This window comes from Heterocephalus glaber, unplaced genomic scaffold (assembly GCF_053883595.1).
Source record: "Heterocephalus glaber isolate CG9 unplaced genomic scaffold, H.glaber_assembly_v1.0 deba00001175, whole genome shotgun sequence".
Taxonomy (NCBI): Eukaryota; Metazoa; Chordata; class Mammalia; order Rodentia; family Bathyergidae; genus Heterocephalus; species Heterocephalus glaber.
The window spans coordinates 624,892-644,134 of NW_028258207.1; the positions used below are offsets into that span (position 1 = coordinate 624,892).

The following is a 19,243-nucleotide window of genomic DNA, read 5'->3' on the forward strand; positions in this document are numbered from 1 at the left end:
CGCCAAGAGTGGCCCCCTTTGAGCCACCGCTTGGACACCAGCTCCCCGACACCCTGGTGCTAATCTCGCCCCCAGAGCTTCTGGCACTGTGCTTCTTAAGCTCCGCCTCCTGGTGTTTTAATACCTGACTCCACGCTGAGAGTGGCCGTCTCCCACGCACAGCTATCCTTGGTCCGCCCCTGCGCCTGCCGCCCAAGGATCCACGAGAGCGTGTATATCGGAGACCGACTCATCCAAAGCCCTTGTAATTACACTGTGATCGTCACCCCACTTCTCCACCCCAGTGCTCACTTATCAAACGAGAAACCCTGAGAAGACTTAGGTGCTAATGGGTAAGTGTTAGCTCACTGCCAGCTAATCCTGACATCAGCCACCTACGATGTAAGTGGCCATGAGAACAGCAGTGGTCTTGCCAACCTAGAAAGGGAGCAAGCGCCCCAGGTGCACACAGCTGGACAGGAAAAGCCAACCAAACAACAGTACTCACTCCCAGGTCACTCTGTAGAAAGCTGCCATGGCGTGGACCCTGCATGGAGTGGAGACAGCACAGGCTCATGGGACCGGGGGCAGGAGGAATGCAGGCGCTGAGGATGAACCAAGACACCGAGTGCTCCTCCCCAGGGCATGAGGGGTCCAACCAAAGGAGGCAGCCAGATCCCAACCCCTCACTCAGAAGAATCACTGGTGCCAGCGGCAGGAGTGGGCATGTCTGTGAGCGGGAACAGGAAGGGCCTCGGGCAGCACTGGCTTGGGAAGGGAAGCAGGAACCAGGCATGCAGGGTGGGCGAGTCGTCCACGTCCGCCCCCCCCCCCCCCCCCGCCGAGACCAGGCAGGCGGCGGGACAGGGACTCAGTCAGAACATGGAGACCTGTGCCCAGAAGAGCCATGCTGGGGACTTGCCCAAACCCCTGCTTCCTCTGTGTTTAAAAAGGCCATGCAGCGAGCAGAAAAGGAGGGGAATCGCAGGAAGAGTGTATGGGGTACGGGTAGGAACTGTCCCCTCTGGGCAGGGTGGGCACCTTTCCCAGCTCCCGCTCAAGCCAACATGCAGAGCTGCGCTCTAGAACACACCCACCAGAGAGTCGGGTGCTTCCCAAAGCATTAAGCAGGGAGTTCACATTCAGAAAGAGGGCATTCGTGACTCCACAGTTCTGGCCTGGAGGGTGGACCACATCTGCATACCCAGGCTTCTCTGTGCACCTGGGAAAAGTCACAGCAAGCATCCTGCATCTCGGCAGCTACAACCCAGCCCAGCCCAGCCATCACCTTGCAAAGGTCTGCGGAGAACAGAAGGCATGGCCTCCCCAGCAAAGCAACAGTACAAGCTCGAGGCAGACGATTTCTTTTCTTTCTTCTCATTTCCCACCAGCAGCAGAACACCACACAAAGCCTCGAGGCGGTCCCATGACAAGCAGATATTCCCTACTCACTCCAGTGCACAGCTGTTCCCCACAGAGGCTACTCTGCCGCACAGCCACCATCCCTGAAAGGGGACATGGGGCCAGGGAGTGTGATGCAGTTGTTGGGACCTCTTGGCCAAACACAGGTCAGACCCAACCATTACTGCACAGCAGCTACCGCACAGCGGCTACAGGCAGCACCAGCCTGACCCAGGAGAACAGGCTGGGACCAACACATTCCAGGGTGACACACACGAGACAGGCCGGCATCTTCTGGAGTCCCAATGCTGCTTGGTGGTGGAGACAGAAACAGGGTCCAAAAAAGAGAAAACATCCTCTAACAACACCATGTCACTTGCGAACACGCTGGCAACTGCTGAAAAGTGGAGGCCTGACCTGCCCTCCCCCGTGTCCAGGCTGAAGGTCAAGCTATTTACAGCGTGGTCCTTGTGCCCAAGAGAGATCACGTTCCTCGAGGCATCTGATGACTGTGAGACAGTCTATCAGAAGGTGAGGCTGGGCCAAGACACCTTTTCAAGACTGCCTGACTTTTCCCTAATGGGTCTGGCCATGCAAATGTCAACAGGTTTGGAGCCGAGGGGAGGCCCAGAGAGGACTTGGGAGTGGTCCAGGACCTCTGGACCTTGGCCACGGGGCCAGGGGCTCCAGTAGGGACGGATACCTTGTGTGCCTCATGAAGAAGACACACCAGAGGCCGAAGGTAGGTGAATGTCACCTAGAGCCTCTGAGAACCCCAGAGCCAGGCTCTCAGCAGGCCAAGCCCCACTGGGTGTCCCCAGAGCTGGCTGGCATCCTCCCAGCAACCTTGGGACACAGGTATCATTTGCTCAGCTTCAGATCCAGTCTGAGAACCCCCAGCAGCTGGCTGGCAGTCCCGCCATCCCTCTGCCACCTGCTGCCCGTTCTGGAGGGAGCGAGCGGGTCGCTGGGAACCCCAGACTCTGCCGAGGCTTCCCCACGAACCAGGACAGTCAGTCAGATGCAGATAAGGTGGGGGTGCTGGGCAATGCTCCCACTCAGAGCAGGAGGCACAACCCGGCCCAGAGGAGGAGCCGGCCAGCCAGGAGGGCCATGTGAGGGTCACCGGCCCTTCCTCCAGGCTCCTCCGAGCTGGCAATGTGAACAGACGCTGCCACGCAGCCAGGGGAAGGGACCCCCGCCCTCTGTGCACTTCGTCTCCAAAGCTCCAGCACGTGACCAACAGCTGCAGCAATGTGCTCCTGGATGAGTCGACAACGAAGCAACAACTTCTTGCCAGAGCCCAGGCCCCAGAGGGCACTGCTTCCAGCAGATCTGCAGCAACGGCAGCCCCGCCCCAGCCGAGTGTGTCCAGCCCAGCCAGGCGGTCAGAGTGTGGCGAACCCTCAGGACCCCTCCCCACTTTCTCCCCCAGCCCCATGGCTGCTGCAGGCGCCATCTCTGGAAGGCTCCCCACCTCCCTGCTCCCTGTGGAGCTCACGACTCTGCCTTCCCTTTCCCAGCCAGGCCCACTCACCATGTGTTTGCCAGTATCATTTCTGCTTCCTTTTGGGGATGTAGCCCCTGAGGGATGGCCGGGCCCACAGCCACCCAGCTAGAAATGCAGTTCCCAGGTTTTCCTGCAGGATGCTCACCCACTTCCCTCAGCCACAGGAAGGAAACAGCCTCTAGCTGCCCCTGCCCTGTCCATCTGCAGGGTCAGCTGGTGCTGGGCCACCCACCCCAAGGGATGGCACTGTGGAGGGATGAATGGGTGGCTGGCCACCTGGCCTCGCTGCTGGAGAGAGCACTGCAGGGCCAGGGCTCTAAGGAGGACAGGGAGCGAAGGTCGAGCTGGCTGAGGCCGGACCCACACTGGTTGTGGTCTCTGGTCAGCCCGCTGAGTCAACAGCTTTCTTACCAAGCTCAGGCTGCTCTGGCCTCCAACTTCCTTCGGCTAACCATTAACTGTTTGCTATTCTCCAAACATGTTTTTGGTATTTCTCCCCACAAATCTGGGTTTTACACCAGCTATTTTTGCCAACCACACCCTAAATATTGCCCAAATGTCACCCCGTACCCACAGAGCCTCCTTGGGCTTCTCTCTGTACGTGCAAGCTTGTGACACAGCATAAGCAGTGTTTTCTCCGCATCTCTCCTGATGACTGTGAGGCTCCAGAGCAAGGGCTTGGAGTCGCACCCTACACCCACCCAGCCCTCAGCACCTTGCCGAGCAACTATACGCGCTCACCAGTGTGTCGTGAAGGCCAGAGCCACAGGAAGGAACAGCGGTGACAGTGGCAGGTCTGTCTGTCCACCGCCTGCCCAAGGCAGACATGCGGCCAGCTAGGGTCGGGTCCTCCTGTGCCATCTGGACGTCACTCAGCAGGTGGGTGTCCCTCGATCCTTGCCCGATGCCGGCCCAATACCCGCCATCCTCAGGGCTACCCCACCCAGGCTTTCCCCAAGGCACAGGGTTGGGGGTCTCCCTCAAGGCCAGGGCGTCACTAAGGGCTGCCCAGGAGGGGCCAGGGTGCAAGGCTGCAGATCCTCTCCCAAAGGGGCAGGAGGGCCGGACCTGGGCCTGTGCTATGCTTGGGTGACGCACCCTTGCCCGACACCCAGGCGGAGCAGAAGCAGCCGCTCCGGATTAGCATCTGAGAGCCTCCTGTGAAGCCCAGCCCCCTGGCCTCATGGGCACCCGCTTATCTAGGGGGACTCTTCTCCGGAAGGGCAACTCTGGTTCTCACGCAGCACCCCAGGCTGGGGAGGACCCCCACCGGGTCTTGGCTTCCTGCTGTATTCAGACCCGGGGGCCTAGGCGCAGGAGGTCAGAACAAACTGAGGGGAAGCAGAGCTGTCCTCAAGGAAGGCACCCTGCACACTCAGACCTCAGGAGGTGGGGAAACCGAGGGCAGAAGAGCAAGAGGGAACCAGGAAGAGAGGGGAGCAGAAGGCACAAGGGAAAGGGAGAGACTGGAAGAAAGAGGCAGATGCAGGGCGAGGCAGCACCAGGCTGCCACCTGCTGGCGATGCCCAGGCCCTGGTGCCAGCCCAGAGCACCCGTCCAGCCTGTCTTGCCCCAGCTTCACCTGTCACTACCCAGACTGGGCCTCGGTTTACAGGCTGAGCAGCGGCATGAGGCTGCCGAGTCGCCCTCTCCCACCTGCACCCTTCCAAGCAGCTGGTACAAGGCCAGGGCCTCATCTGGGACCCCAATTCCTCCCCAAAAGGAGCAGTCCCCAGTCCCCACAGGCCAGGCTGCCCTGCCACGAGAATGCCCTGGTTTCTAGATGCCCACCCACTTAAAGGGCCAAACTAAACGTACCTGTCGCCAGTCAGCGCTGGACCCCACCCAGGCGCCTCTCTCTGGGATGCTGTGTTAGAAAAGATCTTCGCTCACCCTCAGGGCTGCGCCTGCTTCTCCCACCCGTCCGTGCACGTGCACCCTGTCTCTGTGCAGGTCGACACCTCCCTGCCCGCTGGCCTCCTGGTGTGACAGCACCCTCAGCCAGGTGTGGCACCTCCACAGCCACGAAAGAACCACTCTGCACAGACTTGGCCACACTCCCACTGTCTTAAAACCACAAGGATTAAAAGGCACAGGCCCAAGACACACATGGTTCTACAGGGCCTGAGACACACATGACCTTTGGTAACTGGTGTCTGATAAACAACCTTCTAGAACATTCTTTACAAGCCTGTGATCCCAGCACTCCGGGAGGCTGAGGCAGGAGGACTGCAAGTCTGAGCCCCGCCTGGCAACTCGGCAAGACCCTGTCTCAAAGTAAAAATTAAAAAACAAAAAATGTAAAGGGATAGGGGTGTAGTTCAGGCTCTGGGTTCAATCACTGTTATTTAAAAAAAAAAAAAAAAGACAGAAGGGGAAACCTAGGCCCCGCAAGATTCAGAACATGGGTGAAGCCTCAGGCCAACCAGCACCAGATTAGAAGTCAAGACCCCAGCCCCAGCCCTTTCCTGTCCCCGGGGAGCGGCCTCCCTGCTCACACTCTCGCCCCAAAGGACAAGCACGGGTCTCCCTTTCTTTTCCAATCCTGCGGCTCCCTCGGAGGGAAGGACAGGTCACCTCTGTCTCCACAAACGGAGGAAGGACGGGCAGTCAACAAGACTGCACAGCCGGCACAGAGCAGGCCCCATGGCGGGCTTCCCTGGACGCTTCCTCAGCACCTGGAGCCCCGGAGCAAGCAGAGATGGGCAGTCCATGCAGACCAGCGTCAGGCCCTGGGTGACCCTTCACCCCCCAAGTACGCACGCGCATGCACCCCAGCTCCAGGCAGACATACCCGACAGCAGCGCCACTCCGCATGCTCAGTCACATTCAGAAACAAGGCCAGTGCCAGGCTGAAGGGTGACCTTGTGCAATGGAGCATGGCACACGCCAAGCCCTGGGCAGGTGGGTGTGCTGTGCAGGGCGGGGCAGGGCCCGGCCTCAGGGACCTGCGGAGGAGGCTGCGGCGGCAAAACCAAAGTCTGCGCTCCGGAGACAGCAGCTCCGGCGGGCCTGGTGTCCGGATGGCCAGGCACGGGGAGAGCGGTGCCATGGCGAGAGGGCCAGACCCCAAGCCCCGGCGTGCAGCGAGCGCCAAGTTGGGTGCACAAGTCAGCGCAGCCCCTAGTCGCACTGCCGGGGACGGTCCAGAGTCGGCTATTAGCGGCCATTTCACCTCGGCACACCAGGAGAGAAAATGACAAGGTCTTTGGGTTTCCAACTCTCTTGATAACTTCTCTTTAAAGTGAGTGTTGTATCTGACAGTTATTAAACAACGTTCAGACAGAGCGGTGTGCTCGGGCTGCCCTCACAGCAAACACCTGGACAGCAGGTTGAGAAACCCAAGTTTTCTGTGACCTTTAGACCAGCCCTCACGCCTAGGCCTAAATCTCGCAGAGGAATCCCAAAACTCCAAGTGCCAAATATGTGCGAATGGCTTCTGGTACGCTTGGTCACTCAAAGCACGCATGACCGGGTTCCCCGAAAAGCGAAGGCACAGCTGAGACAGCAAGCCCATGTCTGGGGACCCAGTGCCACATGGGGACACCAACAGGTCTCTCTGCACCTGTTCCTCACAGCGAGAGCGGGCAGCCTGGCACTCTGGCAGATGACTGGGCAGAGCACATCTCGTGCCGGCCATGGAACACCACTCCACCTCAAACAGACACACGGCACACATGGGCCAGCCCTGAAGACTCCATGCCACGCGATGGGAGCCAGCCACACGGAACAAAGACTCCAGGAGCCCATGTACACGCGGCATGGACACAGGCAGACTCGCCAGCTCGGAAGCAGCCTGGATGCTGCAGGGGCTAGGTGGGGACAGAGTGGGAGCATGGTGTCACTGCAGAGTGACAGCAGCGATGGCCCAGGCCCTAAAGCCACTGAGCCACGCACTCGAGACACCTGACATGGGGACGTGTGCCAAACCACAGCTTAACAGCCAACGACCTGCCTCACCCACGAGGCCCACACCCTCCCCCTGCTCTTGTCCTAGAAACAAAGAGGCAGTCAGGGGGAGGCTCGAAGCAGAAATAAGTGAGGGAGCCCCCAACAGAGCCGCAGACAGCCGGCACCCCAACACAGCGTCAGTGTGAGCAAGTGACAGCGACAACGGGCCTGCACCGTGCGTGGACACTCTCATCACGTGAGCTCACAGACAGTGGCGGCCCCACACAAGGACACTGCAGAGGGAGCCGGAGCTGGAGCGGGCCATGGCACCATGTTCACACGACAAGGTCAGCCAGGGACGCGTGTCTCAGAACGCACCCTTCCACGTAGGGCACCTCACTCTGCAGCAACAGCAAAGACATCAGAAGCATAAGGCTGGTGATGAGAAGGGTGCAGAGCGTGCAGAGTGGAGCCACAGATCCACACAGAGCGGAGAGTGGGGAGAACCCTCAGGAGTCCAGGACCTCGGGAGGGCGGCTAACCCGGGAGATGGGGTGCTGGGATGGGTGCCCGCCCGGCCCAGCTCACCAGGGCACCCCGACCATGCCTGGTCTCCCGTCACTGCAGAGGGGCACCTGGAAACAGCTGGGCAGCCCTCAGTAAGTTAAGCACAGAATTACCACACGACCCAGCAATCCTGCTCCCACTATGTGAAGAGGAACAGCACACAGGCAGCCACAGCAGCACCACTCAGCCACGGAGGGAGACTCCCCCAAAGCCCATGGATCGCCGATCAGACCGACAGACAGACAGGGTGGGCCACACAGCAGACCCGTCTTCTACCACAAAAGGGAACAGAGCACTGCTCCGGGCCACTACGTGACCAGCCACGGAGGCCACCAAGACCACGTGCAGCAGACTCCATTCATGTAAGACGCTCAGGCTGGGCAAAGTCCTTGAGAGAAAGGTACTGGTGGTTGCCAGGGACTAAGAAAGGCGAAGCTGGGGTGTGGCTGCTAACCAGTCAGCTTCCTTTTGGGGTGATGAAAATGTTCCAGAACTAGTTAGCAGTGAGGGTGGCACAGTATTTTAAATGTGCGACACTGTACAGAATTGTATAGTTTAGAATAGTTCGTACAGTAAATGCCGTGTGGATTTTAACACAACGTCTAAAAAGCATCCCTGTTTAGATCTCAAGGAGATAGCACTACACCCTGACTAGGGCCCAGTGAGAGACACTGCCCACTGCGGGGATGCGGGAAGAGACAGACACCGAGCAGCCAGGAAGACTCACACGCTGCTAATGGGAGAGGAGAACGATACAGCCATGGTAACAGGCCACACCTCTATAAATGGAATTTTTAAAATCTCTGAACACACTTACAATGGGTGGACTTATGGTTGCAAACATACCTCAATAAACCTGTTTGTCTTTTTTTAACCTGTCTTTGCTTGGATAATAGTCACCCAGCTCTGGCCAATTATTTACAAGATAGATTTGAAATCAAAACAGGTCATTCCAAGAACACAGCAGAAAGCCCAGTGTGACTCAGACGCCGCTCCTATGCCCCAAGACCCGGCTCCTGACCTAGGCCCGAAGGTTTCAAGTCTCCTAAAACCCTTGCTAGGGTTACGAACCAAGAGGTGAGCACAGCAAGATGGCTCAGGGTGCTGTGGAGCGTTCGTCAGCTGGGTTCCAAGCCAAGTGACCTGAAGAGGGACACGCATGGCAGTGAGGACGCTACCGTGCCATCGCCCAGGCCGCCTTAGACTGTAGGTGACAATCGCCTGCCCTGTCGGCTGCTGCTGTTGGTCAGCTGCACCCTCCGAGCACCTCCCGAGTCAGCTCGGAGCACAGCGTTCCTTAAAGCACCTGCTGAGTTCATTAACGGTGCTGACTGAAGGAGCAGCAGGCCATTTACCCACTCTGCAGCTGCACTCTTGGACTCTGGATTCACACCCTTCTTCAGCCCCCTTTAGGAGCAGACAACGGGAAAAGAAGTGGCTGCCGTCCAGTGGTGACAGGTACGCTCTGGGTCGCCTTCCTGTGGTCACTGCTTCCACCAGAGGCACCGACACAACCCCCGCCCGCCCACACTGTGCGCTCGGCCTGCCTCTCCAGGCCGCATTCCTCGGCCCTGCCTGCACACACACTCGCACGGGACGGGAGTGCAAACGTCCCCAAGCTCATGCCACCCTCGCACCCGAGCCCAGTGTCCTCTACCCACGCTGCTCTCCTTCCCATGCGTCTGGTGGCACTGAACAGTGGACCTGTGACTTAGGAACTCAATTCGTTCCGAGGCCTGGCTGTAACTCAGGTTGGTCAGTGAAGGCTGGGGCTCCTCTATGCAGCCTTCAAAGTCTCCCTCCTGCACACAGGCAGATCTCAGTGTCCTTGGAGAGACGCTGGCCCAGGATTTCTCAGTGAACCCCACACAGGAGAGGTTGCTGTCCTGTTCCTTCCAGAGCTCTTTAGGGGTTAAATCTGTGTCTGAGACCATCTGGAAGCACAAGCAGCCAGCATACGGGCTGTAACTCAAGACTTTGTTTGTAAATTAAAACTAACATTCCAGTCGTAACCCAAGTTGTTCGTATGTCAGGCTGGTCATAACCCAAGGGTCCACTGTACTCCTTTCTGCCCCAAGCGTGGGCACCCTGCTGGCACACCTCCTTCACCTGCCCACCACCCTGTTCTTGGTGCCCAGACCGGGTAACTCCACCGCCAGCTTCCCATAAAACCCAACCGGCACAGACTCCAAGTCAATGCCTACTGACCGACTGCCAGCCACCTGCTGGCAGTGCTTCAGGACAGTGACCGGTGAGTCCATTCTCCAGAGTCAACAGCTTTTTTGGTTTTGTTTTTCGGTACCGGGGATTGAACTCGGGACCTTTTGCTTGCAAGGCAGGAGGCGGAACCACTGAGCTAAATCCCCGGCTAGTGAGTCCATTCTCCACTTGCCCCTCTGTGCCCTGCTCAAGGAAACTGACCCCCACACCCGGGCCACAAGCGCAGGGCCAAGGACCTGCCCGGAACAGCCAATGCGACCTGGGGCTACTGCCAAAACAAGCCGCCGCTGGGTCACAAGTGTACCCGAGGCAGCATCTGCCGTCCCGGCCCCAAAGCCTCTATGAAGATGCAGAGCTAACACGGGATGGCAAAGGGCAGGGCAGAGCGAGGACACGGAGAGCAGCACAGGACTCGAGGCCGGGCCCTGAGCAGGAAAGAGCCTGCTCCTCGCTTCCCGCCGCATGCAGGGTGCCGGCTGATGCGGCCTCTTCATGGCAGGAAGGGGTCGCCAGACACCCAGGGGGCAGAGGCTAGGGAAACCAGGGCATCGTCCCCAGGAGCAGGCCAGCCCCACAGGAGGGGACCCCAGGCTTAAAATGCCAACAGCAGCGTGAGGAAAACTGAGGGACAGCGGCCAGGGCCGGTGCGCCTCTGGACCAGATGACCCCCTGTGCCAGAGCTCCTCCCCGGCTCCAAACGCAGCCACAGGCATGGAAGGGCGGATCCTGAAGGCAAAACCCCACACGGTGGCTGCACCACGCTCTCTGAAGGCAAAGTCGGAAGGGAGAGCTCAGAAACCACACAGCAAGTGCGATGAAGCGTTTGCACCAGGGAAATTGCTATGGTCCTGGACATAGCTCCAAACCCAAAACCACTTCCAAATTTAAAAACTAAAAATATTCTCAAGCAAAGAAAAAAGTGAGGCTGTGCAGCTGGAAGTTCCAGGTGGTGGTTCCGTGACACTGCAGCCCTGGGCAGGAGCCGAGGAAGTTTCCCAGACGGCGCAGGGCACCCAGGCACTGCACAGCTTCCTCCTCTGTCTCCTTTCTCTCTGCCCAGCTTGGTGCAGAGCAGCACCTCTGCGGACAATGGGCGGGTGAGGAGCTGAGCCCCACTCCGAAGCCGACCGCTGACAGGTGCGATCTTGGCCACACATCCTCCGTTCTCACCGTGGATGTTGTTAAACTTTTAAAGTTTTGTCAATCCAAGTGACAACCATGAATGTCCTGCTTTATTATTTGTAATTTCACTTTGGTAAGAATGAAATCTGTACTTTATTATGTGCATCCTTTCTAAATAACACTCGATGTGCTGGCCGCCTACAGTCCTGCCTCTGGGTGCCCGCTCTTGTTACCGATAGCCAGGACGGGTCTAAGGGGCCGTCCAGCAGCACTTTCCTATCAGGTATTGTGCAGTCCCCGCTGGTCATGCTGCGTGTTTCCCGCACAGGCTCGGTCCCGCGAGGGCCTGTGTCCCTGGTGCACAGGAGCGGCGTGGACGAGGCAGCTCAGGCACGTGTGCCCGGCGAGGGCAGTAGCACAGAGAGGGCCGAGCGGCCGCAGGACAAGGGCAAAGGCCCTGGGGCCCCTTGCTGGGCAGGCAGAGCAGGGCTCCACCCGAGGGGCTCAGGGCCTGGCAGGGCTCCCGGCCACTCGCTCCGTCCGCCCCGGCGGCGTCTCGGAGTGTCCTGCGACACAGTGCACAGCTCCAGCACGGCAAGTCCCATCTACAGAACGTGCAAGTCCTTCAGGAACAGACACCGTCACAGTCAGACTCGCTCACGCCGACCGATCGCTTTCCTAAATGCCCGGGTCAGACCTCAGCCTGCCGCGCCCAGCGTGGCCTCGCCAGCCCTGGGATTCCTGATCCCGGGAACCGCCGCGGTGCTCCCTTCTGCAGTGCCACTGTGCTGTCTTCACATCCACTGCTCTTGGCTTGGGGCCGGCAGCAGTCAGTGGGGACCCAGCTGCGCTCTGCACAACAGCAGCAGCAGCAAGGACTGAGGAGGCCGCAGGCCACGCGCCCTCCTCTTCTCACGCTCCCCACTCTACAGAGGGCACAGAGAGGCTGAGCGGCTGCAGCCAGCCACACAGCAGACTGCAGCAGCGGCCCCGCCTTCCCAACGGTGTGGACCCAGGGGCCACGTCCCAGCGCGGGCGCTGCAGGACCTGCCCGTCCCTGACCCGGCTGCAGGTCCCCTGACTCCCTGAACTCTCGTCCTGCTCCTGCTTCTGCACCAGGCACTTGTCCAGCTCTGGGCACAGCACACAGCGACCGAGGCCCGCTGCCCCGAGGCTCCGGCCCCACAGGGCCTGTGGCGACCTCCCACCCCCTGGCTCAACCTGCCAGGCTTCCTGACACAGCTGCCTGGTGACGGAGGACGGAGCCCCACCCTGGAAACACCATGGCTCCCCGCAGGGCATGATAGGAGAGAGGAAGGAATGCCCGCTGAGGCTGCAGCTCATGGTCTTAATTCCAGTCACCAAGGCACGAGAGACACTGCTTAGCAGCCTCCTACTGCCCATACTCTCCTCACCAGCAAAGCCTGAGCCCCATGGAAAGACCACATTTCCTAGCCACCCCTTTCCCCACAGCAAAGTATGACCATGAGGCTAAGTTCTGGTGAATGACATACAAGCAGCTAAATGTAAGCCTTTTCAAATAGCTGCCTTCCTATAGCCTGGGACTTGGGCGTGATGGCTGGAGCTCAGCCTTCCTAGACATGAGATCACCTTAAGGATGGAAACCATCACTATCATGGTGCAACTAAAGGCGAAGAGGGGCTTGAGCCCTGGGGATAATCGGCGGGAGCCGAGGAGAGCCTCCCGCTGGCTCCTTTCACATGACCAGAAAGTGAATCCCACAAGTGAAGCCACTGTTCTTGCAGCCAAGCCTCACCCTTGCTGACATGGATGCCCCTGAGCTGCAGTGGAGAAACCCTTTTCCCTGCCATCCACGGCGGGAGCAGGGTCGCCTCTGCCCACTCACCCCGGTCTGCACCCTTCCCCTCCTGCTGGCTGTCACCCAGCACTGCAGCCAGACTCTCTGAGCGAGGCCCACACCCACCCAGCCTCCTTCCCATCTGGGCCCTGCAGGGACCTCGGGACCCAGGTGCCCAAGGGCTGCGGGCAGAGACAGGGTTGAGGCCAAGGCAGGAAAACTTCGTTTTATTAACAGAACAAAACTTCGGGAACCACAACGCCGACGGGGCCCCCGTTCGCCAAGCTGGCCTGTTCTTCCGTTAGTTCACTTACTTCCTGGCCAGCAAGCCCTGTTTATAATGGGACAATGGTGACCCTTTCCAAACATCAGAGGAGGTCACATGGATGTCAAAAGACCCCAAACCCATCTGAGAAATACTACTGCAGCCTGGCAATAGGCTGTCCAACAGCAACAGATAGGCCCGACAGGAGCTCCCTGCTCCCCGAACTGGGCTTCACGTCAGCCCGAGCACAGATTCAGAACGTGGAGCACCATCAAGGACAGCCTGCTGCAAAGGCGCTCACGGTCACGCCCAGGGAAACACAACAGGTCCGCTCCGCTCCGGTGCTGCACCCTACACGGGGTCCCCCGCGTCCTCACGGACGGATGACTCTGGAAGGCCCTCAAGTCGTCCTGCCCCAGCCAGCAGCGAGGGTGGCAGCGGAAAACGTATCCAAAGCACAGCCCCCTGGGGCAGAGGGTGGGAGCATGACAGTCCCCGAGGGCCATGCTGTCCCCGCACAGCCTGGAGCGCACTGACTCCCGAGCCACAGCTGCAGTGGCTGAGCTCTGCAGAGGAAGAGCCAGATCCTAGGCCGTGGGACCCGGAGGCAGGGATGCTGGGCAAGCATGCCTGGGCCTGAGCCCAGCCGCAGCAGCCCTGGGTCAGGAAACGCTGCTCACCAAAGACCAACCTGGCCCCACCAGGAAGGCAGGGACCCTCTAACACCTCTCACAGACACTGCTGCCGAAGACGAAGATGGGGTGAGCGAGTGGGGTTTCCCACCGAGAAACAGCTGTCCTGGCCTCGCTCTCACTGTCACGCAAGGAGAGGGCCCAGCTCGAGAGCTGGTGAGGGATTCCAGGCTCCTGCTGCCCCCGGGCTGTCTGTGGCGTCCACACTGAAAGGCCCACCTGTCTCACTGGGGCGCTGCAGCCTGCAGGTCCAGGCCAGGGCTCTGCAATGATGATGGCCCGCAGGGCAGCCTGGCCCAGCCTGCTCCTGAGGCACGGCTACGCCCATCCTGCATGCTATGAGAGCTGCTCTCTCCTTCCAGCATCTGCCAGGCCCTGCTCGGCCCCAGTTCCATCCTCCAGGAGGCAGAGACACAGCCAAGGGCTTCAGGCGAGCACACCCCTGTTACCAGGAGGCCCAAACCCAGGCTGCTCACCTGTTCCTGCCACGCCGCCCTGGGCGTCACCAGAGACAAATGCCCTCTGTCCACCCTGTGACTCAGGCAGAGCCACCTGAGTGGGAGTGGCCCAGGGGACATCAAGGATGCCGCTCAAGACGTGCTGTGTGGTGGGTGTCTGCCTGCCAGGAAAGGACAGCGACTGGACAGCAGACAGGCCGAGCAGACATAAGTGAAAGCCCTGTGAGCACCGAAGGCGGTAAACACAATGGCTGCCACTGCGGTTTCGCCTCCCTGGCAGGACGTCCATGGCGGCACCTGGCTGAGGACACTGAATTTAAAGACACGAGGCACAACCCTTGGCAGGCTGGGGACCAGGCCAGAGCCGCTCTACGTGCACGCAGTGTGGGCCCAGGCGGCAGGAAGGCGGGATGCAGCCTGCCGTGGCCTGCATACTGCATACGACGGTGGCAGCTCCACCTGCCCACTCCCAACCCTCCCCAGAGCTGCAGCCCCGGCCGGCCGCTGCGACTCCCGTGGCTGCGCCTCCCTGCCGCCAGGTGGCGCTGCGTCCTCACCGCACAGGCCTCTCCCGCCTCAGTCCCAGCAGGCCGGGTCGACTTCCTGCGGGATGCAGAGCTTTCAGCCTCCCCACACCTCTTATTCAGCACTCACAGACTTCCTGCTTCACTCCAGCTGAGGTGTCTGGTGACACCTGTGCCAGCCTCTCGCCCCAGCGAATGCCCAGGGTCCCAGATGCACACTGTGAGGTCGCCTAAGGGGGTGAGGCAGCAGCGCCCCAGAGAGCACGGCCCACCTCGGCCCATGCCTGTCGCGGGACCTAAGCTCTACGGAGGGCTGCAAAGCTTCTCAGGGCCTCGGCAGCACACAGCCAGCTCGCTGCACACAGGAGGAAAGAAACTGCTTCTCTGAGGATGAGGGAGAGGGGATGGGAAGGGGGCTGGGAGGGGAGGGGAGGGAAGGAGGCAGACAGGGCCAGGGAGAGGAGAGAGGAAAGGAAAGCAGAAGACAGGTCGCCCGGATGCCCCTCCGGGCTCAGCACGCTGGGGCCCTGGTGTCCACGCAGCTGCCAATCCAGCCACCTTCACAGGGGAGGCACACAGCCTCCCCAGCCCGTCCCTGGCTGGCTCGAGTTGGGACAGGACTGCTGGGATGGGGCTGCCAGGACATGGAGTGCTCCCAGGGCCAGGTACAGAGCTGGCAGGTTCTTGGCTGGGTCCTCGCCTCCAGAGCCACACCCACACCCAGCAAACAGCCAAGTCCCAAAGCCAGCAACGGGCAGGGACCCCGCCAGAGAACCTCGCAGTGAGCTGCGGTGGCTGGGTCGGCTTGGGGAGATGGGGCAGCAGCTGAGCCGGGAGCAGCAGTGGCTCCCAACAGCCACACCACACAGGCACCTGACTGGGAACACCCACACCGACAACACACACCCTATCGTGCCCACCTTAGGGACGGAGAGCACGGTCAGGTCCCAGGCAGGCACCACGGTCCACCATCAGGGCTGCAGCCACGAGTCACACTGGACCTCCTGCCGCAGAGCCAACATGCCTCGGCCCACCCAGGACACCACGCTGCTTCTCCGCGGGCATGGAGCCTGGTCAGGGTGAAGCAAGAGGAGAGGAAGTTCGCCGGGGCAAAAGCTCATGGTGTGCTGCCTTGAAAACGCCCCGTGGGCCACTGCTCACTAACTTCCTTTCATGCGGATGTATGTCGGGTGAGGATTCCACAGAACCCGCAGAATAAACACACAGCAAGAGCAACTGCTACTCCGTTAGAGGAAGGCGGCCATGTGCGGAGAGTCCAGGGAAAGTACGCAATGAAAACCTAAGGTGACTGAGCTTCTTAGAAGCCAAAACAAAAAAGAGAAACACACACAGTCTACTAAAAGGAAGTTCACCCAGGTAAGAAGAGCTTTACCAGGAGCCTTGCGCTCAGCAAGACAGGCTTTAAGCAAATACTGAATGACGGTGCAAAAGAATCTTTAGATCCTTTTTAGGAAGGATGCAGATGCCAGTCATTTCTAAACCAACCAAGTGTCTGGCTTTCTTCCCCAGCAGCAGCTGCATGGTGCCGGTCCACAGAGACCTCTAGTGGAGAGCTCCCTGGCCACACACAGCTGCTCCCGTTTAAATTCACTCTGACCAAGCAGACGTACAGCTCGGCTCTCTAGAGCAGACACTGCCCCTGGAGGAGGCCTGGGTCGCCAGTGAGGACAGCCTGGGCCCAGGACCCCATTCATGCTCGGGATGGGGGTGTGGGAAGGAGCCAGGCCTAGTGGGCTCGGTACTGCCAGGCAGGCTCCACCGTCCAGCGCCCAGGACTGGGGTGGCCGGGGACGAGGACATCTGCTTGGCCGCTGAGCATCTTTCACACCTGCGTAGGCGGCATCCTTACAGAGGCAGCCACTGACCAGGGCTGCTGCAGGGCCAGCTCCACCCCAACTGGGGCCGTGGACACTCGGAGCCTTGCTTCCGAGGATGCCTCTCTCTGGGCCATGCCCCAAGGCCTGGCCTTTGACGGGCAGCCTGCAGCGGGCTTGATCCCCGGGACGTGGCTGGCCATGGTTCTCCTGCTCTGGCCCCTCCCTCCCTGGGCACTTAGGTGCCTATCACTTGGCTTTGGCACCCTGACAGTCCGATAAGCATCTCTTGGTGGAGAAGAATGTGTTCTTCCAGGTAACCACAGCTCAGGCACTCGACGGCCACACGGGGCTACTAAAGTACTTCCACCAGCAGCAGTTCTTTGCGATTTCATTTCCAGGTTTTCTGAGTGTTTCGTGAAAACGTGGTCACTTGCTCTCCCCACAAGTCCAGTATTGTGAGGGTGATGCGTGGACAGAGCAGTTCTGCCTCTCTGGCAGTTTTGGACGCCTCCAGGGCCTGCCCTGGGCACCACGCCCCGAAGCTCCCGGCAGATCCCTGGGAATCCACCAGCCCTGCCACCCCCAGGGAGGGCAGCAAGGGACCAGTGGCCTCTTGGATCAGCAGGGTGGCAAAGAATAAAAACAAAGAACAGCACCTATGAGCAAGGGAGGGGAAGAAAGAGAAAGGGAGAGACACATTTCTGAGAGACACCGGCAGCCCGCTGGCAGAGGGAAGAGCAGCAGGAACCGGGGCCACGGAAGAGGAAGTGTCCTGGGGTCCAGGAGAGGGGAGGGGCCTCAAGGGGCACATCCAGAACAACTCCGCCAGGGCCCCCGGCCCAGGCCTTGCCCCTGCCACTGCCACCCAGCAACAGGCACGGCTGCCGACAGACACAGGCGGAGGAGCAGGTGAGCGGGCAGTGAGACAGCTCGCATCCCAAGGACTCTCCCCACCCCGCATCTGAGCTCACGTATCCCTCATCGCAATCCCAGGAGGTGGGTACTGCAATCCCTAGCTGTGGCTGACAAAGGAAATACAATTATCTTATTTGGGGTAATGGAGAAAACTGGTCCATAAGCAAAAGGCAGGCACTGTTAGGAAGCGTTTAGCTCAGGTCGCAGAGAAGACAGTAAAACTCTCTTGGGCTAGAGTACAGCATGCAAGAGGCGCTGGGCTCAATCCTCAGCACCACAAAAAATCAAACAACTGTAACAGGGACAGATGTTTAACCTCCAGGTGCAGAGGGGAACACATGCCGCCACCTTACACACCTGCAGCCGGCAAAGAACAAAGCACCCGCTAATCCCTGGGGCGCAGACCGCATGGGCCCACACACTCTCCTGTGCTGTCTGAATAGCACACGAACACACAAAACACAACCTTGAACCACGTCCACCGACACGCAAGTCCTCAGCCTCCAGGTCTCACCCGCTCCTTCACCCCAGGTTGGCTGTGGGGAAACCTGGACATCCCCAGCCCTGGATATACCTGCAGGATACTGGAAGCAGTCTCCTTACTAACCGTAGGAGTCAAATCAACTGTGGCTCTTGGAAGCAACGAATAATAGACCCCAACGAGGCTGAGGCAGGAGGGTAGCAAGTTCAAGCCACTCTCTTCCAATAAAAAAGTGGCTGGGATGCAGCTCAGTGTGAAGGCCCTGGGTTCAATCCACAGTGCTGCAAAAGCCAAAGGAAAGGGAAGGAAGAATGTGATGGGTGGACACTGAAGGGAAGGTCTCCGCTACAGGTTCCCGAGTGGAAAGGGCGAGTGTCTGCCACAGGTCCCCGTGGGGACGGGGATGCACTGCACACGCGTGCAGAGAACAGCTGCAGAGAGACACGTGAGGGACGCGCCTCCTCTGCCCAGGCCCCTGGTGACTCAGACCCGAAGTACAAGCTGGGACGGGGCAGAGTGCTCACCCTGGGGGAGCAGGGAACAGCTAGTGAGCTGCAGTGGCCTCCACCGGCAGACATGGGCCAAGGGACACGCAGTGGGGACAGCAGGCCCCAGGGGAAGGGGGTCACTGTGTGGGAGGAGCCTCCTTTTTCTCACTGTGCGCACAGTCCCGAAGCCCACAGGATGCTAGAAACAGGGATGGAACAGAAAGCTGACGGAGGCAGACAGCCCAGACCTGACCCCTGGCTCCCCCGCTGGCCGGTGTGGCACTGCCAGGCAGCTGAGCGCTCTGCGCCTCGGTTTCCTCCTCTGTCGATGGAGATGATGCAGAGACACTGTGCTGTACCACACACACACACACACACAGACACACACACCCATGCTGCACATCCGGGACCCAAGGGCAGGGACTGCTACACTGGCACCTGCTTTCTCCCCACCCAAACTGACCGCGTCCCTCCAGGACGGCCACAGGGGCCAAGACTGCACTCTAAAAGGATGCCTGTACCTCGTACTTGATTCAAATGCATAACTAGGATAAAAATACAACCAGCACCAAGAATGCAAATCACCTGTCCAGAGTCCGCTAGCACGGCAACTGCATTTCACAATTTACATCACAAGTCCTGGGGAAAACACTTGACCCACTCCCCTGACGAGGGACAGAAGAGAGGGAAGACCAGCCAGTGGCACATTTAAGAGGCGCAGGGGAGCGCCCCTGTGCTTCTGCAAGGATTCAACGTCAGCCCTGGCTTCCTCGGGCTTCCCCAGGGCTCCAGGCTGAAGAGCAGGCCCAGCTCTGCACACGTGCAGTGAGGTGCATGCACTGCTGGTGTCCTGGGCTTGTGAGATTTGTGCACCTGGAACCCTTAGGGAACTCACTGGTTTGTGGCCCAGACAGCAGGCAGGACAGAAACCCAATGGGTCACCCCACCGTCAGACTCCGCTGCCTTGGTGAGGTGGAGTGACAGGCCTGAGCAGGCACCCCTAGCAAGCTCTCACCGCAGGTATGGACTGGAGCCCCAGGGCCCACGCCAGGTAAGGAGAAACAAGACAGTGA

At 59.7% G+C, this 19,243-nt stretch overlaps 1 protein-coding gene across 6 annotated transcripts in view; it reads right to left on the reverse strand.

Moving 5' to 3' along the window:
* Trak1 (trafficking kinesin protein 1) overlaps positions 1 to 19,243 on the reverse strand; it is a 139,762-nt gene that overhangs the window by 69,861 nt on the left and 50,658 nt on the right. The window contains exon 1 of one of the 6 annotated variants that reach the window (XM_087210689.1): positions 2,918 to 3,464. The exons of 4 other annotated variants lie outside the window; for them this stretch is intronic. The gene's annotated coding sequence lies outside the window, so the exon portion shown is untranslated. Of the gene's footprint in view, positions 1 to 487; positions 510 to 2,917; positions 3,465 to 19,243 lie in introns of those variants that run through there. One more of the 6 variants, XM_021257942.2, reaches the window with a different exon arrangement.